A 23,203-nucleotide genomic window follows, 5' to 3' on the forward strand; every position below is an offset into this window, starting at 1 on the left:
GGATGCTCTTAGAGCCAATACTGGCTAAAAACAGCCCAACAATACTCCCTCCGTCCCATAATGTTTGTCCGGTCCGCAAAACAAGGACGTAAAAATAATATAATTTTTGCAAGAAATATTAAAGGTTTTTTTAACAATTTACTAGATATTGATGAGTTCTTTTAATTTATGAAAAAAATTTGAATTTTTTCTTGAGAGAAATGCATTCTTTTTTGAGTTCCCGTTTTGTGGACCGCAAAAACAATTTGGGACGGAAGGAGTACAAGAAATAAAAACGTGCATCAACTAAAGATAAACATAAAAAAAAATTCACTCCAGGACCTCATGGTCCTCATCTAAGTAGCACAAGCCACAAAAAGGGTACATGCAACGAAATACATACAGGGGCCAAGGCTATGTGGGATTGTTAAGGCGATCAAAAAGGGGTCATCAAATTCTTGAAAACAAATTCCGCAAAGAAGTGAATTTCATGCAAACTGAGTGTTTCTCTTTTCAAAAACAGTTTCCCACATGTTTTCCAAGAGCTGGTTCTGAATGATGCGAAAACAAAGCTTTACAAATCAACTCCGCAAATAGAAAACAACTTTGGAGGACAGTTTCAGAACCTGACACTGGTGCTTAAAAAACATAATCCCATCACTTTAGAGAAAATAAGACGTGCGATTGAGGTTAGAATGCCTTTATGAATACGAAAATAAAGGTTAAAGACCACAGCCTTCACAGTCGAACAAGCCAAATCAAAAGCTAAAACAGAAAACACCTGAACCCCTCCTCCACACATCACATAAAAGAACTACTCCATGAGGGTAAACATCACTATCCTAGAATACATCTAGCAAAAGGAAGGAGGTCAGAGCCAAAAGAGGAGGAAAAAAACAACCAAACAAGTAGAGAACCTGGGAACAAGACAACATGCAAAAAAGACCAGGAAGCAAAAAAAAAGAGAAATTAGAAATGGTAAAAATGCAAGAAATTAACTTCTTCACATAAGAAGAAAACAGAGACTTGAACCAAAACACATTAGTCAAGTCTAGAAAAGAAAACAACAAATTTAAAGAATTTTCTATACCTGCACTGTCGGAGAACCACTGGTAGAACACAAACTGCTGAAGATTTCCAAGTAAAACTGAAAGTCAAAACAGCAGTAACATTAGTGAAATAGACCAACTAAAGCATAGATGAAGCTCAAACCCCACAAAACAACAAGAAAATTGATCAAAAACAGCAAAAGAAAGTCAAAATTGAAGAGATTTTAACACGAAACACTTGGGAGAAAACTAACCCTTTTGGAAGACAAAACAAATACTTCCGTTAGTGCAGTTAATGAAGTGACCAAAGTCTTTGATTGGAACCGGGAACATAACATACTCACTGATGGTGATTTGTTTAAACCCTAATTCAGTTTTCACAACCTACTTTGCTAGAAATGTTTCATGGTATCACGGAGATCAAAAAGACGTCATCAAATTCTGGAAAACAAGTTCTGCTAAGAAGTGAATTTCATGCAAAAACTGAGTGTTTCTCTTCTCAAAAAACGGTTTCCCAAATGATTCCCAAAGCTGGTTCTGGAAGATAACAAAACAAATCATCTCCTCGAAATAGAAAACAACATTAGGACAAGGGTTTCAAACCTGACACAGCTGCTTAAACAACACAGTCCTAACACTTAACAGACCGCAAGTCAGACAAATGAAGTTAGAAAGGCTCTACGCACAAAAAAATAAGTGTAAAGACCACAACTTCAGACATCAGACAAGATAACTACAGGTAAACATCAACATCGTAGATCCAGACCACATCTAGAAGGACAAAGGAGATAAGAGCCAAAAAAGAAGAGGGATAAAGAACACCCAAAACAACTAAACAAGTGAAGAACTCAAGAATAAGACAACAAGCAAGAATAAGAATGGAATAAGAAAATAAAAGAAATTCCTTTAAATCAGAAATAATTAAAATGCATGAAAACTACTTACAGACAAAAACAAAACAGGGAGACTTGCACCAAAACACAAGAAATCGTCAATTAAGTATAGAAAAGGAATATGTAAGACAAGAAAACACCGCATTCAAAGGATTTTTTCTTACCCTAACTGTTGCAAAACCACTGTTTACACACAGCTGAAGATTTCCAAGCAAAACTGCAAGTCAAACAACAAAAACATAAGTGAAATAGACCAAATAAGCGTAGATCAAGCTCAAACCCCCCAAAACAGAAGGAAAATTCGTTCAAAAACAGCAAAGAAACACAACATTGAAGACATGCTTAGAGGGAAAAAAACCAACAGCAAAAACAGAAGTGTAATAGATCAAATAAGCATAGAACAAACTCAAACCCTCAAAACCAAACATGAAAATCTTTCAAAAAACAGCAAAAGAAACACAACATTGAATAGATTTCCCCTGGTTACGTCTACTAAAATGAGTTGAACTATGAAAAACACAAGTTTGCACTCTAACCCAGGCCGGTCAAAACACTCTGTTTGCATGCAATTTTTCCTTTTCCTTTTGGAACAACAGAATATGTTCTGCCTGAAGCTTAAGAACCAACTTTGATGGTTTTCGAAACCTTTTGACTTCTGACAATAAATCAGTTTTAAGAACACTAAAAAAAGGTATCAACAACATATATTCCCTTCAAAATAAGTAACGAATAAAACGAATGAATGTGTATATCTCCAAGAACAGGATCCGGAAAGTTCAGCAAATCTGATTCTCAAAATACAACCACACTGAGCAAATTTTCTGAGGGTGTCAGAACCTGAGAGCCTTGCTAGAAAAACTAATACTGAAAATAGCATTTAAAAGTTAAAACAGACAGAAAGACCCATTAAAAAACCTTGAGACCTCGATCACACAAAAATAAAGCATAGAGACCACAGATATCAACATAGCTAGAGTTAAACAAAAGTCAAAACAGGAAAAGACCACAAACCACTAAGTATCACACTCAAAAACCTATACCAAGAAAATAAACATCATGCATCTTAGATCCAGGCCAAATTTATCAAAAACTGGGGAATTAGAGCCACAACTGACCAAAAACACACCCAGAGTAAAAGAAATAAGCAAAACGTGCAGTAACTAAACAAAGAAAAACATAACAAAAAATTCCTGACACGGCTAAAAAGGAGTAGAAAACTAAAATTACTTATTTTAGACAAGAACAAAGGAGCCTGGGTCCAACCGAAACACACCCAGAAGGAAAAACAGGGAGAAAAACACGAGAAATTACCCTAACACCATCAAAAGCAAGAAAACTACTTATAAACAAAAACAAAACAGCCCGACTTCTATCAAAACAACACCCAGAAGGAAAAACCCAGAAACTAATAAGAGAAATTCCCCAAACACCACCTAGAACAAATACAAGAGCAAGAAAACTACTTTTAACCCACAACAAAACAGCCTGACTTCAACCAGAACACACCCAGAAGGGAAAAAACACAAGAAACTCCCCAATCACCGCCAAAACCAAACCCAACCAAAAATGAAAGAGAAAACTACTTTTGAACGAAAACAAAACACCCATGGCTTGACAGAAACACATCAAGTCACAGAGAGGGCCATGCAAGTCAAACCAAAAATAAATCGAAGGGCAAAAATGTACCTACACTATCGGCGTAAACCAGGGCTGAAGATTTCACAGAGCGGCAAGTCAAACGGCGAAAAAATAAGTAAATAAACCATGAACAACACAGATCAAGTCCAAACCTTAGAATATACAACAAAAACTCAAGTAAAAACACGGTTGAGACCAGATTACGTAGGTTTTAACTCCAAACTACCGATTAAAAGAACAACCAAGAACAGTTTCACGGCGTTGAGGTTGAACCCAGTGTCTCAACCAAAAGGGGTTTTGAGATAGAAAAAAGTGAGTGGATGAGAGAGAGAGAGAGAGAGAGAGACTCACGGAGACGAGGAGATGATCAGAAACCCTAACGGCAGCCAGTGGCCTAGGAGAGAAATTTACCAGACGAAGGGTTTTTAGAGAGAGTGAGAGTGGACTCTTGGGAGTTTTTGTAGGGAATGTGAGCTCATTGATATAGGGAGAGATATCATCGCCTCTCTCTCTCCGGTTCTCTCTTGGAGCGCGTGAGATCAAAGCCCACTCGCGTACGTTATCGCGTTGGTGCTTGGATGCCGGGCCGGTTGAAAAGCCCATTATTCGGAGTAATTATTCAGTGGTCCCCGACAGCCTAATATCCGATGCACCTTTGCAATTAGGGATGAGTGTGATCCGGATTGGTTCGGTTTTATAATAAATCAATAACCAAACCAATATCTACAAATTATGAATTTAAAAAACCAAATCAACCCACAAAAGGCATTTAACCAAACCAATCCAAATCATTAAAATATGATTCGATTTCGATTTTAAACCACGATTTGAAGAAGATAGAGGACTTATTGTTGGTTGAGCAAGATATGGATACCCTTTAGGTTTACGACGTTAGTTTTATATAGAATACGATAGATTTTCCTATATAGAAAGTTAGGGTAATTAGTCTCGGTAGTAAAGGAATTTTAGGAATATGAATGGAATTGATTTACATGTATAGATTTTTAGAGAAATAAGGAATTGGACAGTGAAAATTGACTGATCTGGCAATCCCATGTAATTTTTGTGTATAGTATAATAATCATAGGAAATTAGGAATGAGTTGTGATATATAGAGCTTAGTCTAAATTATCTTGACAGGAAAGGAAGACTAAATGTTGTGGTGAATTTAATAGGATCTATAAATTAGAAAAGTAGTTGACTAAAGGCTCTTGTATATATTTGGTGAATAATAATTAAATTACATATACATATATAGAGTCCCTTTTTCCTAAGGATCACCTTAACTTAATAAAATAAGAACCTCCATTTCCCGATAGAATTTCGATGATCTAAGCCACTCAATATGTTCAGAATGTGATTTTAAGGGTACCCGCAAGGAATCAGCAAAAAAAATGACCGGAAAGGCTTCATCCGAGCAGTTTTAGTTTATATTTTATCGAACGATTCAAATAAAAACTGCTCGGATGAAGCCCTTCACGGTCATTTTTATCAAACGATACTATATATATATATATGTGTGTGTATATGTATTATACGATTCGGATCGGTTTGGAACCATAATTGTTAACGTGAATCTACAAACCAACCCATATAACGTGGTTTTTAATTTTTTAAATCATGACCAAACCATACCACTAAACAACCAAACCAAACTTTTAGGTTGTAATTGGTTTGGACTAGATTCGTGATTTGACGGATTTTTTGATCACTCATATTTGCAATTATGTGGGTTTTAGTGTTTTACCTAAATACTAATGTGGTTGTGGGACCCAGGGACGCTTGGAGCGGTTTCGAGCAAGTGATCTAATCATTCATCTCAGCAATTGACGGCTCAGATCTTAATTCAAACAATGGACTATTCAGATTTTTTTGCGCTCAGATTAAATCCGAGTCATCCGTGCCGAGATGATCGACTGCTCCGCACTGCTGCCAAGCACCCTGCTTGGCAGCTTTCTCGCAATTCGTGGTTACGACAGTTGAAACATCACGTGACGATGTCGTGTGATCACTGATCATCCAATAAGTTGTTTACTATAATGCAAGGGGTTGTGATGCGAGAGCGTGAAGTCATGTTTCGAACGGATCACCTTTTAGATTCAGGAGGGTCACTTTTTAGATCGTTGTAATCTCGTGTGATCGGCTCACATAAAATGAACGGTGAATATATGATTTTATAAAAAGAAAATCACCATTAGCGACAGACTCCAGTAAATATAACTCAGACAATAAATCGTTCATTGAATTAAAGCAATTCATAGAACTAGCCCATGTGATCAGATCACATAAAAAAGTGAACTTTCAAACCTTTTTTTTTCCCGAATTGATGAAACATTGTCCTATGTGATCGGCTCACATTTATCCAATGACATCTCACATATAAATGAAATCGCAGGTATAACTCTTAAGGAAGATGACTCGATGTGTATTTCTTCAGTTGTAATGTTACCATCGTCGGATTAACTGTAATTTACTAAATAATTAAATTAGTACTATAAAATAATCTTACCTGATTCGTTCTCCAATAAATGATCGTTAAATGTAAACTTCAAGATAGACTCTTCGTTCTATTAATTCTTCCAATTTTACGTTGACCCCGTTAGATCAAACTTGGATCTACGGAGTATATCGCAAATCTCTCTCTCTCTCTCTCTTTAACGAAATTTATAAAATGAACAATCTATCCATACTTCTATAAATACAATTTGTTCATGCATATATGCCATTAATTCTTTTGAAAGACATTAGTTATCTACAGGAATGGCCGGATTCCAGGGCATTATTTCAATGGTAGTAATTTTTTTAGAGCAATCATGTTGTGTATATTGTGTATACATGATCAAATGCAAAAACGGCCGTCCATACCCGTCGATTGGGAATTACATAAATACTAGTATTTGTTATTATTGCCGTTGCGGATTTGCTATCTTATTTTATTTTATTTAGATAAATAGTAAGTTTATTCACACAGACTTTTAGCACGCAGATCACGCACAGATTCGTGTGTGGGGCTCACTCCAGGTCCTACACAAATGATCCAAGTTGTTTATTAAATGTAAAATATTTTTTAAAGATCTACGTAAAAAAATCAGCTCAATCCGATACCTATAAATGCTCAATTAAATCATCTAACTTTTCATTATCCTGAAATCCAAATGAAAAGTTAGATAATTAAATCAAGCACCTATAGGTATGAGATTGAACTGATTTTTTGCGAGTGCCCTGGAAAAAATATTTTACATTTAATGAACGCCTCAGATCATTTATGAGGGACCCATAATAGGCCCACACAACAACTATGCGCTAACAGTGTGGAATTCTCTGTATGGGTAGCACGGTTGTTAAATACTCCCTCCGTCTCAATTTTCTTGTTCCAGTTCTATTCTAACTAGATTAAAAAACTAGTTATATCTTTAAAATGGTAATGAATTTATATCAAATATGAATCTTATTTGATAAATTTCGATTTGTTCTATAATTCAATATTTTTGAAATCACCTAAAACGTTATAAATTACAGGAGTATAATTAATTAAAAAATGTCACAAACTCTGAAAAATGACCAAAAAATTGGGAGTGAGGAAGTAAATGCATAGTAGTACAGTAGTTGATAACCTTAGGAGGAGGACTTTTCATTCAGTCCTGCTACACATACAGCAATCTGTGCATAGATTTTGTTGTGGTGCCCACCACGGGTTCCACTCAAATCATCCGAGCTGTTCATTAAATGTAAAACATTTTTTCAAGAGTCTTTGTAAAAAATAAGTTTAATCCAATACCTATAGATGCTTCATCCAACTATCTAACTTTTTTCAAATTTTCGGATAATGAAAAGTTATATGATTGGATCGAGCACATATAGATATCGGATTGAAATCATTTTTTACGGTGACCCTTGAAAAAATGTTTTACATTTAATGAACAGCTCGAATGATTTATGTGGGATCTATGGTGAATCCCACAATAAAATCTGTGCACAGATTATATGTGTGTAGAGTGTAGACTTTCTGCTTTTCGTTAGCCTCGAAAGGCCAAAAGCAACATAATGCGTTATACTAGTAAAGTACCACGGAGTACTGTAGTATTTTTTTTCCTGTGTGTGCGCTTTAATGGCGCGTGGGACACCGAAGAAGCAGAGGCGAGTAGGGGAAGGTGACACATAGGGAGTAAAGTAGGAGATGTGTCACACTCACACATCGGTCCTCTCTCTCTCTCTCGTGTTCTTTTTCCCAGTAATTTAATACTATCGTAATCGTTTGCCCATTTTTGACTGTCCATATAAGTAAATTACCGACCTTGCCCCTCTGGTGTATGGAAGTACTGTATAACTTTTGAATGAAAAGTTAATTGGATAAGAGAGCTGCTATTCCCCCTTCTGACACAGCCCCCTCCCGACCCCACCCCCTCCTTCCCGTTTTACCCTCTTCCCCGAGTTCCTTCTTTTTCTTCTTTTTTTTTTTTATTTTCAATTTTTTCTTTATTTGCTTCCTTTCCCATTTTTCCTCCTTTTTTTTTTTGGTTAACTAAAATTCTATTTTCAATTAACCACCACAATACCATATTTAAGACCAACGCTCTGTGCTCAAGCTAACATATTTCTATGCTTTCAAAAATCTATATAAAAAAACAAATATATATAAGTACAACATTAACCAGTTCAACAAGCATCCTAAGACTCCTTATTTAGTTTAGAGCTCTTAGGATGCCCATTGAAAAGTTTTAGAGCCAAAAATTTATTAGAACCATTTAGGATGAAATGATTAGAAAAATAACATTTTTGCACTGATTCAAACGGATTGAAAATTAAAACACTTATTTTTTTAAACCGTTTATATATTAAAAAATATAGTTAAAAGTTAATCTGACTATTTTTTTCCTATATATATATATATATATATATATATATATATATATATATATTAAAAAATATAGTTAAAAAAAAGTATTTCAATTTTCAATCCGTTTGAACCGGTGCAAAGATATTATTTTTCTAAATATTTCATCCTAAATGGTCATAATAAATTTTAGAATACACTTATTTTTTTAATATATAAACGGTGTAAACAATTTTCAATCCGTTTGAATCGGTTCAAAGATGTTATTTTTCTGATCATTTCATCCTAAATGGTTATAATAAATTTTTGGCTCCAAGGCCTTTCAACGGACACCTTAAGAGAGTCTTGAAACTAAATAATGAGTCTTAGGGTGTTTGTTGAAAGACCTTAAACCAAAAAATTCATTATGAACATTCAAAATAAAATAATAAGAAAAAGGTCTTTGCTCTGAAACGGCAATCCTAAAACGACAACGTTTTAGTTAAAAAAAAATTTCAAAACCATCAATTTGTAATCCTATGGAGCAGAAACGTGATTATGAGAGCCCTATTTGAAAATTTGAGCACTTAATTTTTTGAGACCGTTTATATATTAAAAAATATGGTTAAAAAATTAAGTGCTTCAATTTTTAATCCGTTTGAACAGGTGTGTAGATATTTTTATTCTGATCATATTATTTTAAAGAGATATAATCAAATTTTGTCTGTAAGGCTCTCATAATTACGTTTTTGCTCCATAAGATTGCAAATGGATGGTTTTGATTTTTTTTTTAACTAATTGCCGTTTTAGGGGAGCCCGAGGGAGCGGGGGTAATCCGGGAAAAGTGTGGAAAAAGTGGTGTGGGGTCGGGGGGTGGGGTGTCAGGGGAGGGAGAATAGCAATTTACATTGAATAATTCTTATTTTTAAACACTTATTTCTTGTTTTACGAGATGAGTTATTTTCTCATAATACATTACTTTTAATTTAAAATAAAAGTATTTATTTCTCTTAGCAGAAGGGGACCCTTAAGTACCTACACATGTTCAATAGATCGAATAATTTGTATGGAATCCGTAGTGAGCCCCACAAGGCATGTAAGATATAGGTACAAGCCCATGGTCGGTGCTCTTAGCACGGATACCGCTAGTAATATATACTGAACAAAATAGACAATTTGAATTATCTTTGAAGAACTCGAGACGGGTCTCAAAGTAATTTGTACGCAGAGATCTATCTTCACCCATTATTAGTGTGGGGATACTTCGAGATTCATGAATCCTTTAGGACGGGCTACTCTATAGAATTGTAGTGCGGTCGATCCAGCAACTCATTTCGGCGATAGACAACTCGTATTTTAATTTGAGGAATGAACGGTTCAAGTCAATAAAAACTTGAATTAAATCCAAACTATCTGTACCGAAATGAACGATGCCTATGCAGTACAGGATTTTCCAAATCAGGGTACGACGTCAAATACTGTAGAAGTTTAATTGACAGGTCAAAAGTTGATTTTGACAGAATAACAAACAGGTATTTGGAGCACGAAGTTTTCAAATGTTTGCTCTGTCGCAAGTTAATTTTGATGAGGGTGATTGATGGAGTATTTAACAGTGTCTGTATTTGCTAAATTAGTTTTAGTTTTGTTTTTAATAATTATCCTATATATTTCTTCAATCATTACCTTATATCTCTAACTATTAATTTCATTTTGTAGGCATGTAAAAATTCTAACCTATCACAAATTGCCACGTGTTGCTAGGGCATAAAAATTGGCCAATCAAATGTTGCCAAGTGCCTATAAGTCAAAGTCAAAGTTTCATGGACGAGCCAATCAAGTGATGCCAAGTGTCCGTGGTCAAAAGTCAGAGACATGTAAATGGAGCAATTAAATGGTGCCACATGTCAAAATGACACAATTATTCTTTTATCAAGTCCGGCCAATCAAATTAGGCTAATTGGTGAATAATAATATATAATTACCTTTTTCTAAAAAGGAAAGGTAATTATCAAATTATTATTATTCCTTTTAAATTCAATAAAGGAAATAATTAAAGAGATCAATATGGAAGGTTAGGGTTGGAGTCTCCATCCCACATCCTTATAAATAGAGGTGCTCCCTCTCATATTTTTCCCATCTGACATTGAAGCACACAAGCTCCAGAGCTCTTAAGATCAAAGTCTTCAAGCCCTTCAGAAGTCTTCAAATCTGCATCCGACAAGATGGTTCTTCAGATCAAAACTTCAAAGCTCCGAAGAACATTCAAGTCAAGTTCACATCAAACAAGACGGTTCTTCAGATCAAAGCTTCAAAACCCTGAAGAACGCTCAAGTCAAATCTCCATCATCAACATTCAAGCATCCAACTCCAGAGCTCTGAAGATCAAAGCCTCAAAGCCCTTCAGAATTCCTCAAGTCTCAAGTCCAAATCCAACAAGAAGGTTCTTTCAGATAAAAGCTATAAAGCTCCGAAGAACGTTCAACCTAGATCATCATCTTCTTCACAAACATTGGAGAAGATTCCGCCGTTCGATCCGAGAATAAGCATCAAGCTCTCGTTTCAACAACAACCGAAGAGAAGAATCAGAGGATTATTTTCTCTTAGAAATTCATCAGAGATTGTAACCCTAGTTATCATACATCAATAAAATTGACTCTCGTTCATCATTTTTTCCCGTCTTTTTGGTAGACTCGAAATTTGTGTTCAACAGATTTTGGCACGCCCGGTGGGACCATCTCTGCCTCTCATCTCTTCTCTTTCCAAATCAAAGTTGAAGGTTACACCTATTATCAAATATGTCTGGAGAAAATAAAAGTACATCTTCCACGACGCCACGTAAATCAAGCCGCTTATTAAGCATGTTGGGGGCAAAAGAAGTTGACACCAATAAGGACGAGCATGTGTTCCTACACCCGTCCATCCTCCGAAGGTCGAGGAAAAGCAACAAATCTGCACATTCCCCTCCTTATGAAGATCTGCACTACATTGATGACGAAGTCATGCCGGTCATGATGGTGCAAGCGTCTTCTCTTGAGGAACAACTTGCGGCGTTGACCAAGACACTTGAGAAGCTTGTAAAGTACAATCAACGACAAGAAGCTCAACTTAAAGAGCTTTCAAATAAGGTGGATCAAGTGGGAATGTCAAGGAGCAGAGAGAAAAATTCGTTTGGATCTATGGCTGAAGTAGTTCCACGCATCGTCCTCAAAACTTCGCTTGAACCTAGTCATCAAGACGTTCTCAAAACCTCGCACAAAGCTACACCAGGAGATATTTTCTTAGTCTCGCGCGAAGGTATTTCACACAAAGCACTCAAAGTCTCAACAAACTCAGAGACTTCAAGTAAAAAGATTCAAATCTCCGATGATGGATCAATACCTATTCATCAATTGAAAGAATTCATCATGGGGGCAATTGCTGAAAAAGATGCAAGGGGATCTCAAACTTTTCGATCATACGCCAAGCCGTACACACAAAGGATCGAACAATTAAAGATGCCAGAAAATTATCAACCTCCAAAATTTCAACAATTTGATGGCAAAGGAGACCCCAAACAGCATATTGCGCACTTTGTGGAGACATGTAGCAGTGCTGGAACGGATGGAGATCTGCTTGTCAAACAATTTGTACGGTCATTGAAAGATTATGCTTTTGATTGGTACATAGACCTGGAGCCGAATTCCATAAAAAGTTGGGACCAACTGCAACAAGATTTCCTTAATAGGTTTTTCAGCACACGGCGCATTGTCAACATGACTGAACTTAGCAACACTCGCCAGCAAGAAGGCGAGTCAGCAATTGACTACATCAATAGATGGAGAAGCTTAAGCCTCAATTGCAAAGATCGCATGTCAGAAGCGTCGGCCATTGAGATGTGCACCAAAGGGATGTGTTGGAGCCTTCAATATATTTTGCAAGGCATACAACCAAAGACTTTTGAAAAGTTGGCCACACGAGCTCATGACCTGGAGCTTAGCATCTCAATTTCTGAAAAGGAAGACGACTTTTTTCAAGAACAAGATCAATGGCACCAAGAAAACTCTTCTTCAAGTAAATTGAAAGCAAGTGGAGAGCTTTCATCCCAAGAGTCTGATTCTTCTGTTGGGTCACGAAAATCGGAACACAACGAAAAAGAGGATGAAGATGAAGCAACATCCTACTTGGTCTTAGCGATCTTTGAGCCTTCAAATCTCATAGCTCCACCAAGTCAACAAGCTATTCTTCAAAGAAAGTCAAATTCAAATATGCTCCTGGATACGAGTCTAAACTATCTTCCATCTTCGCAAGTTTGAAGATTCTACAATACTCCATGACGCATGAGCCTAAACTGCATGTTGCTCCTAGCCCGCATGAGCTAAAATTGTGCACGGCAAACCAAACCAAAAAATTAAAAATAAAAAAACAAAAAAATAAGCAAAAAGATATGAACTACGTTTGACTTGATCCCATTTTGGGTACGTAGGCAGCTTGAATTTCGAGCTCAGTCATCCAAAAAAAAAAATTTCCCCTTTTGAGTTACGATTGACTTGATCCTTTTGGAGTACGTAGGCGACTTGGACTCAATTTCCAAGTCTAGTCAATCAAATCAAAAAATCAACATGTGGTGGATCGTGTGGATAGATTGTTCATTTGGCTTCTCAAAAGAACTGGTACATCTTTAGTCTCATTGTTAAAATCAAGACTCCATGCGCTCCAAGCATTACCACTTTGAAGTGCCACTCCAACTTCGTGGATGATTGTAGAAGGTAGAGTAGCTTGCTTGCCTTGGCCTGTTTTTGCATGAATCCTTCAAACTCCAAGGATGATGGCAGAAGGTAGAGTCGCTGTCACTCTCGTTTGCTTTTGCCGCGGTCCCTCCAGCTTCATGGTAGAAGCTTCTTAGCAAGGCAAAGGCTTCAAAGTCATGGCATGCTTCAAGGATCATCCTAGCATGGCAAAACCTTCCTAGCAAGGTGTTGGTTTCAACGTCATGGCAAGCTTTAAGAACCTTCATAGCATGGCATAGACGGCGCCATAGATCCTCGCCTTGGAAAGTGTTTCTGAAAATTGGTCAAGTACATCTTCTAGCCACTCCCACTGTCACTCAATGAATATTGGCCAAAGCTAGCAAGAGGGGATGTTAAAGCAGCTTTTTCGTCATTAATCTAATCTCCCATCAAGGTAAATTGCTTTGTGGCATCATCTTCGGAATGGTGTGAAGACCGCAATAAGAGCGCCTTGGAGGAAGGAATGGTGGCGATACTAGTGGGATCATGCAAGTCCGTTGCGGAGTCAATAAACCACTATGTCGACTTGAGTTGCTGGCTTAGCGCGTTCATAACTGCTGGACAAAATTTGATGATCATCTACCGAACGATCGTTGAATAAGGCCATCTCTTCGTGGAGCAAAGCTCGAAGATACTGCAGAGCCTTAAGCTCGAAGAAGCAGTACCATGGAGCCTAAAAGCTCGAAGAAGTTGTGAAGCCTGCAGCTCGAAGAATCTGCAAAGCTCAAAGAAATAACAACAATGGAGCCTTAGCCCGAAGAAACAGCGGCAGCAAAGCCTTAAAGCTCGAAGAAACAGCAGCGATGGAGCCTAAAAGCTTGAAGACGTTGCAGAGCCTTCCTTAAGCTTGAAGAAGCAATAGCACGGAGCCTAAAAGCTCGAAGACGCTGCGAAGCCTTAAGCTCGAAGAAATAGTAGCGACAGAGCTTAAGCTCGAAGAAGCAGTACCATGGAGCCTAAAAGCTCGAAGAAACAGCCACGGAGCTTAAAGCTCGAAGAGACAGCTACAGAGCTTAAAGCTCGAAGGAGCAACTGCAAAGCACCAAATCTGCAAAAGGAAACAATGACAAATCATTAGTAGAAAATTCAGAGCACTGGTATGTAAAAGAAAAGGTCAAAGGCGCTGTTAAAATTTAAAACCCAAACTCTCTGTTCACTGGTTGGGACTCGAGGGTTATTTGCACCTATCAAGACGGAAAAATGAAATAAAATATTAGTTCGATGTTCGTTCAAGTACATCGGAAAATTACTCACTGTCCAAGTATTTGGTGATAACAACATGCATGGGTGTTCAAAAATAAAAAAGGAGTGCAAGATGCCGCAACAAACAATCATAGAGGGACTGTTGCTATCTCCAACGCCATTAAGCTCTCTGACTTGAAGCTTCTGTCAACAAGATAAATAAAGGGGTTACATATTTTTGTGTTACAAAGTCACGAAGTCGAATTATTTTGCAAATAATATGGACTGTAATACAAAGGAAAAAAGGGTGCGCTACATGAGATTTTGCACTGATGTGCAAATAACAAAAGGAAAAGGTCAATGAAGAGGGCCACGTTGCCTAAGTAAAAGGTTGCATTGAAAGAAAAAGGAATACATGGCATGTGTTTCTTTTCTCTCTTTCAAGAAGCAACAAAGGAAGTACAAAGGACTTCAAAAAAAAAAAAAAAAAAGATACGAGAAGCAAAAGAAAGAGGAAAACTAATTACCAGATTAGTTTCTTGTGCGTTGCCGAACCAATCAATGATCTATGAGAATAGGCTTCTATTCTTCTATATTTATAGAGGAAGAAGACAAACTTCTTATGGAAAAAGAATCTGTGTGTTGCTCTCCTAAATCATGAGTGCCCTAATTCCATTTGATTCCTCCCCAAGCAAAGGAAGATAGGCGGTGAACAGCATGCCAAATGGGCCCCTAAATTTGTTACGTTTTGGGCAATCAAGCATCAGGCATGCATTTGCAAGACGAGTCCGGTTTTCAGTTAGTCGGGCTATCAAACTTCAATTTGATAGGCTAAAATATTCCGTGATGAATCAAACCTTAACTTGCACAAAAGTTGGGTTTATCAAATTTTGTCGCCTCTGAATATGAAAAATTCAGTGTGTGAATTGATAAATTTTAGCTCGGTCAATGAGTTGAAATTTTGAAAATCAAATTGACACCAAATGTCAAGCAAAAAAAATCAATGCCACATATACAAATTTTCGGCATCAAATCAAGCCAAATCAACATTTCGAGACCTACTCACTTTTGTGCATGAGCAAATCTGTCTCGAGGGGGCATCTGTAGGCATGTAAAAATTCTAACCTATCACAAATTGCCACGTGTTGCTAGGGCATAAAAATTGGCCAATCAAATGTTGCCAAGTGCCTATAAGTCAAAGTCAAAGTTTCATGGACGAGCCAATCAAGTGATGCCAAGTGTCCGTGGTCAAAAGTCAGAGACATGTAAATGGAGCAATTAAATGGTGCCACATGTCAAAATGACACAGTTATTATTTTATCAAGTCCGGCCAATCAAATTAGGCTAATTGGTGAATAATAATATATAATTACCTTTTTCTAAAAAGGAAAGGTAATTATCAAATTATTATTATTCCTTTTAAATTCAATAAAGGAAATAATTAAAGAGATCAATATGGAAGGTTAGAGTTGGAGTCTCCATCCCATATCCTTATAAATAGAGGTGCTCCCTCTCATATTTTTCCCATCTGACATTGAAGCACACAAGCTCCAGAGCTTTGAAGATCAAAGCCTTCAAGCCCTTCAGAAGTCTTCAAGTCCTTCAGAAGTCTTCAAGTCTGCATCCGACAAGAAGGTTCTTCAGATCAAAACTTCAAAGCTCCGAAGAACATTCAAGTCAAGTTCACATCAAACAAGACGGTTCTTCAGATCAAAGTTTCAAAGCCCTGAAGAACGCTCAAGTCAAATCTCCATCATCAACATTCAAGCATCCAACTCCAGAGCTCTGAAGATCAAAGCCTCAAAGCCCTTCAGAATTCCTCAAGTCTTAAGTCCAAATCCAACAAGAAGGTTCTTTCAGGTAAAAGCTATAAAGCTCCGAAGAACGTTCAACCTAGATCATCATCATCTTCACAAACATTGGAGAAGATTCCGCCGTTCGATCCGAGAATAAGCATCAAGCTCTCGTTTCAACAACAACCGAAGAGAAGAATCAGAGGATTATTTTCTCTTAGAAATTCATCAGAGATTGTAACCCTAGTTATCATACATCAATAAAATTGACTCTCGTTCATCATTTTTTCCCGTCTTTTTCGTAGACTCGAAATTTGTGTTCAACACATTTCTCTCTCTATTTTTCTTCAATCATTACCCTATTTCTCTCTCCACCCATTACCAAAACTAAATTACCAACTAAACACAAGTAATAAATCAGAAACAATAATTTTAGTATCACATATATTTACACACCTAAATACACACCCACACTCATATGAGTGGTGGGTGTGTGTAAGTGTATGCGGTGCTAGTAAGGTTGAATCAGAAATACTTAGTACCTGTTCCAGAACGTGAATAAGAACTTATTTTTTTGTTCAATAATAAGGCATGTTTTACAAAAATAAGAAGGTACTTATTTTTTCAGAATTTATATAGGTACTAATGGGCGCCGGGGAGGGAAATCGTACTGACGGCCTCGCCGGGCCGTCTCCGGCCACCGGACGGCCGATTCGAGCCGTCCAAAAATTCTAAAAAAAAAATCGAGGGGGCCCTCGTAGGAATCAACGGCATTCTAAGTGTGTAGGATGCTTGATTCGAGCACTCCTTTTTCATGTATATGTTTTCACACGAAAAAGGGGTGCTCGGATCAAGCACCCTACACACTTCGGATGTCGTTGATTCCCGCGAAGGCCCCCTCGGTTTTTTTTTTAGAATTTTTGGACGGCTCGAATCGGCCTTCTGGTGGCCGGAGACGGCCCGGCGCGACCGTCGATACAATTTCCCTCCTCGGCACCCATTACTCATAGCACAACTCCTTATTTTTTAAGAAGGCAATTTCAAGCTCAAAAATCACGTGCTTACGCAAAATAATTTTTTTATCAATATGGATCTTATTTGATAGATCTCATTGAGATCTTTAATACAGTGCAAAAAAAAAAACGTACATTATTTTTGAGTTTGAAAATGTGAAATGAACTTTTTATTTGGATTTTGTGGAAAGACCTTTCTTATTTTTCTTTGAGAAGTTCCAAAATAAGTATTTATTTTTTAAGAAGGTTTCCGGAATGGAGCCTTAATGATCTGTTGCTTTATGTGGATATAATTTCTAGATTCTTACGCGGAAATTCTAATGCCAAGAAAGATTTGCATGAAATTACATAAAGAAAAACTGTGTTTGAGCCTATTTTCGGTCCCACAAAAATTTAGAAAAATATTCATAAATTTTTTAATATTATTTATGGGGTCCTATAAAAAATCAGCTCCAACGGATAGCGGTAAGTATTACTTTTGGATTCGGTAAGTATTACCAATGTCCGTTAGAGCTGATTTTTTATAAGACCCCATAAAATAATATTAAAAATTTTATTGATATTTTTATAAATTTTTATGGGACCCGAAATAGGTCCAAACGCAATTTTCTTTGTGTAGTTCCCTGTAAATATCTTCCTAACGGATAACAGAACTCTTTTATGGAATTCAAAATGGGTCCAAATGCATTTTTTCCGGTGTGGTTCCAGCAAATAGCAGAACTCTTTAAAAAGCCACCTCACTGTGAGTAAATGCATACCACAGAGGACATGTGGGACCACGTAAGTTTTGTTTTTCATTAAAACTGGGGACCAAGTGGTTTATTTAATTTTTATTTTTTGTGAAAAACGGGGACCACGTAGTTCAAGAAAAAGGATAAGGGGATTCCATTATATTATTTCCATTTTTTTACTATTTATTTTGAACAATTTCTCAATTGTTTCCATTTTCCTTTTCTTACCAAACTTTAACAAAATATCACTAGATTTATGGTGAACCCGTGATTGAAAGGGATTGGGGGAGTTCGTTGGGAATGGAAGGGGATGTAGTGCACCCGACGTACTACACCGTATAATGCGGCCGATCCGTCCGTCCATCTTAGCACGGACGGCTCGGATTTAATCCAAGCTTCTACAATCCTAGTTGTCCAATTGTTCGGATGAAAATTCAAACTGTCCATTGTCGAGATAGAAGACCGGATTGAACGCACTACACGTGTAGTGCGGGGGTGCACTACGACACTACAGAACCCCGAGTCCTGTTTGTTGTGCCTAATAAGGGTGGTTGTGCCTCGGGACGGAGCCAGAAATTTCATCACATATGGGCGACCATGCATGCGAGAAAAAAATATAAATACACATGCATAATCAAATAAATACATTAAAATTCAAAATAACGTAAATACATAAATCAGTTTAACTAATGGGATCGATCTTGATGTATATGTCTCATTTTTCTTTATTGTTCATGTTCTTTTTTTTTTTTTATAACAACTGGGCGAATTTGGTACATGGGCTTTCATGTTACTTGATTTTACCATTCAAAAAATAAAGAATTAGTAGAAATCTAGAACAACAATTGGGGAAAGACATACCTACGACTTAAATTTTACCAAAATTACTTAGGATTTCCAAAATCCCTTTTCTTCCATCGCTATTTTCTCAAAATTGCCTTTGAAGTCTTAACAATTGGGGATGTTTGTGCCAAGAGGGAGAGAGGAGATTTGGTGTGTCATTGAGATTTTAGGGCAAAAAGAAATAAAACTGTAAAACACTGAACCCATCTAATGAAAAGTAAAAGTTTATTATTTGAATATTCACTATATTAATCCTATAGTTTTATTTTTTGTTATATTTTAGCACTTAGCCTTTAGTAATTAATGTTGGTATTCTCGTATTTCAAAGATTACTATTATATTATTTTTTTAAAAATTCTACACATGAACAAGCCTATATACTTTCATAGGAATTTTTATTTTTTATTTACATACAATAGTAATGTTTCTTTTTCTTCTTGCAGGGACGACAGCCCCTACTGGTCCCTCTCTGGCTCTATCCCTGGTTGTGCCAGAGCAACATGTATCATTTTGAGCCAAAAAATATGATCTGAATCATTCGTTATATAGAGCTTGATGTGTAGAACAAACAAGTAAAAACTTAAGTCGATCTCAATGAACGAACCACATCTTTTAGTAGTCATAGATGACTGAAAATTTATATTGTGGACAAATGTGGTTTGTTCCGATCAACTTGAGTTTTAACCTATTTTTTTAACGTGTCAAGCTCTCTAGTGAACAACTCAAATCACATTTTGGGGTTTGGGACGATGCACATTTTTTGGGCACACCCATAGCAGGCCCTAGGTCCGATTGAAAGAATCGATATCATGAGATATCAAAAGGGGTAAATAGGCGAATTGACTACTATGAGTATCATATAAATTGATACTCCTATATTTTTTATTTCCATATTGAGGTAAGATGTCGAAAATAAAATATTTGCACATTAAGTTAATGGTAATAGAAAGTTTAACCTTTACACTTCACTCTAAATTTATGGTTCTTTTTGTCGTCTTCTTTTATCATCTAGAAGAGGCGTGAGATGTTAAAACCAAAGTGATTTATTTAATTACAACGATCATTACACTCAGCACGAATTATTTGAAGTAGCTGAAGTTTTCTCGGCTGTCAATTGCAGCCTCTTGAACTGGTAAGGTACGCGTAATTTGTTGTGATACCTAATTATAAAAATAAATATAGTTGTACTTTGCTTTGAAAAAGTTTGCGTAAATTTCTTATACAAGCACTAGTGCTGCACACATTACTCTGAGATACCCAGCAAACACGATGGATGGTTTCACTTTAGCGAGGTCCCGAGGTTATGGGCCAAAAGTGTGTTACCATTGTGCTTCGTGTACCAGAAAGGTATGGCTTTTTATAAGGATGCTAGTGCTTGTCCGTACCTACGGCACTACCCACCCCGATTGGAATTGGCATTACGTTTAGATTCTCGATAATAGCTCAAATTGCTGAAAATTAACCTAGTACAAAGAACTATGTTATCAAAACCGTATTTTTCAATTTCCATGGAAAAGGCATTAACAAAGTACAAAACGACCAAATACAAACAAAGAACAAAACCGTATTTTTCAATTTCCATGGAGAAGGCATTAACAAAGTACAAAATGACCAAATACAACCAAAGAACTCAGCTTCAATATTCCATATTCGTGACTTCCCATTCATACTACTACATTTGCGACAAAGCTAACCCAACGTTAAACATGACTACACTATTTGCTTCAGCACCCTTTAAAACGAACAAAAAAAAATACTAATCTCCAGATGAAAACATAAAATGGAGACCAAAACAAACAACAAAGCAAGCTTGAGAAGAAGATCGAAACAGATACCGGCAACGCTCGACCTCTTATTTGATCGGGTATTACTATACTATTTGTACCTTTTACTATAGCAAAACCTCGGGATACAAAATGTTTGTCGTGGAACGGGATGCATCGTTAGAGAAAAGGACACTTGAATGATCACCAGATGTGCATTTAGATAACGCTACATACAATCAAGCAGCACCCTACATTCTAGATCCACCCCGGTTAGATCATAGAAAGTGTCACGGTCTTCACATCCACTATCTAAGCCTAGCTGTAACAACAAAAAAATCAGGTCATACCAAAGTCTTGAATGAGTACGAAATAATTAATAGACAGAAAAAATAGCACATTACTCGCATATATAATGAGACCAAATACCCTAATGACAGCAAAAAATAAGTATGAAATTAGCAGCAAAGGATGTGATTAAGAACATTATCTGAACAAACGATTGAATTGAATCTTCTTATGATGACATGAGTGACCTTGATGTCTTTCGAGTTTCGAAGGAACCCAATTGCGTGTCCTATCAAAATATAGAAAAGAACAATCTCCATGAGCACATATAAAAAGAGACCCAATCTTACATTTTTGGTCTTAAAATACATGAATCAACAAAGACCACCATTCACGTATCGGGAACACCTTCTTTTCTGGATCAGTTTTTGTAAAATTATAGAAATGGAAAGGAGAGTTCCCTTTTGTATGTCTAAACTTCCCTTCAACCAGGGGAAAAACTACGGAAAATTTGATAATAGGTTCTTTAGGCAAGTGAACTGAGATTAGAAAAACGAAGTATAATAGGTGAACTTAGTTTAGAAACAAATAAGCCATCGCAGAACCAAGATTACAATTTGCCAATTGCCATATCTCGCTAGATGGGCGAAGGGGACAGCATCGCAGCTGCTATATTGTTCGCATATACTCAAACACTAAATTGATCCATTCATGTATAGCATTCGTTCCAGTTCTTAGTGGCGCAAAAGAGAACTACTTGAGAGATGGAACTCGACATATGGTAGCAACAACTCATAAGCCAACCCCTCTACCAATCTATAGACCTCGACAACCTGACAAAGATAAAGAAAATAAAAAAAGAAGTAAGGATTACTCTCCTCGTGAACACATTTTATCTTGAACAAATCTGAACACCTGACATCTTTCAAAGGCCCAAATGGCTTACCAACCCAAAAGAAATTGTAATATTATGTGCAGAAATATGAAATAGACACCGAGGTCTAAAACATACCTTCTTAGATAATGCATAAACAGATTTAGCAGTGCCTATGGCACTCCCCCAAAAATTACCCTTACCATTCATTGGAGTTCGTTAATTGGAGTTCGTTTAACTCTTTCCGGAAATCAAACTTACAGCATGACTATTGACTTGCGGTAAATCTTAAAGAAGCACGCAAAAGAAAAATAAATTCTACTAATCTTTGCACTATCGCTTCACAAATGCACTTCCCAAATAAACCCATTTCATTAAAGATGTTCTGAATAAGCTAATTGAAAAGCAAAAGTTACAAAAATTAGAGGAATGAATGTATTAGAAAACCAGAGATGCGTTTGCAAAGGCTACAAATTAATAAAACCCAAAATTAAACAAAGGGATCGAACAAATGAAGAACATACCTTTTTTTAAATTGTTTTATGCTCTTAAACCTCGACCTTTTCAGATATCCATTTGTCGTTACAGTCAAAAGACCGGTTGTCGCACCACCGCCGTTGCCGCCAGCACTGACCGATCTCCAAACAGCAATCAATACCCTACAGAAACAGCCAGTAACTACATAACGAAAACCCTAACTTTCCAACAAACTTGGATTCGGAAAACCCTAACCTGAGGGTCGGGTCGGGGCTTCGCTTTGCCTCCTCTGCTCTGCTCTCCTGCTGGTGGGAGCGTCTGAGGAGGCGGGTGAGGAGGAGAGAGAGAGATATGAAGAGTGCACTCCCGTTTTTTTATGGAGTCGCTGCCTTAAAAAACAACAGAGATGGGAGAAATACACGAGCGAGAGAGACAGTGGTTGGGTGGTTGTCGGTGGTGGGCGCCGAAGATCCGGAGGAAGATGGGAAAGAGTCGTTCATGGTTCAAAAGGGAAAGTAAGAGAGAGAGACCGCCTACTTGGGTTTGGTTCAAAAAAACAGATTTGATGGCATCTTTGTAATTTAGGAAAAAATGATGGACACTTCAACAGAATTGGAAGAATGCATCTCAATCCTTAAATCAAATCAATCTCAACCCTTCTAATAACTTGTGTGTTTTTTAGGTTCCACGCCCTTGTGTTTTATTAAGTGAATCTTTGATTTAGGAGAGAGAGAGACTTAAATCTGATGGTGGAGTATGTAGTAAATTTAAATATATTTTTTAAATTCAGGTTTTTGGATCGATTTACATGCACATCGACTAATTCTAAGACCCAATCCACTCATTCACTTGCGGGGAGCCCAATTAAAGCTCCATATGAATTAGTTCCAAAAGAATTGATAACACCTAGAACTAGAAGGTTTTGAACACGAAATCTTACGAGAGAGCAAACTCCCCTGTCGAAAAGTCTCATGCCTTGACTACCGGCCAACCTTGAAAGTAAAAGTTAATCGAAATTTTATTTGAATTTAACTGATCAACATCCGGGTAAGACTTCAACTGTGAGTTAAAATACAGAAATTAATCCATGAAAATATGTTG

The 23,203-nt window shown here is 36.9% G+C and overlaps 1 protein-coding gene across 10 annotated transcripts in view; it reads right to left on the reverse strand.

Moving 5' to 3' along the window:
- Positions 1–23,203, reverse strand: part of LOC131301483 (protein argonaute 4-like) — a 50,935-nt gene that overhangs the window by 9,798 nt on the left and 17,934 nt on the right. Inside the window, exons 1-3 of one of the 10 annotated variants that reach the window (XM_058327840.1) lie at positions 3,911–4,020; positions 2,086–2,138; positions 1,070–1,126 (exon numbers count right to left, since the gene is read on the reverse strand). The exons of 3 other annotated variants lie outside the window; for them this stretch is intronic. The gene's annotated coding sequence lies outside the window, so the exon portion shown is untranslated. Of the gene's footprint in view, positions 1–1,069; positions 1,127–2,085; positions 2,139–3,607; positions 3,650–3,910; positions 4,021–23,203 lie in introns of those variants that run through there. 6 more of the 10 variants (XM_058327911.1, XM_058327972.1, XM_058328385.1 and 3 more) reach the window with 6 other exon arrangements.

The sequence above is a fragment of the Rhododendron vialii genome, chromosome 1a, assembly GCF_030253575.1.
Source record: "Rhododendron vialii isolate Sample 1 chromosome 1a, ASM3025357v1".
Classification (NCBI taxonomy): domain Eukaryota; kingdom Viridiplantae; phylum Streptophyta; class Magnoliopsida; order Ericales; family Ericaceae; genus Rhododendron; species Rhododendron vialii.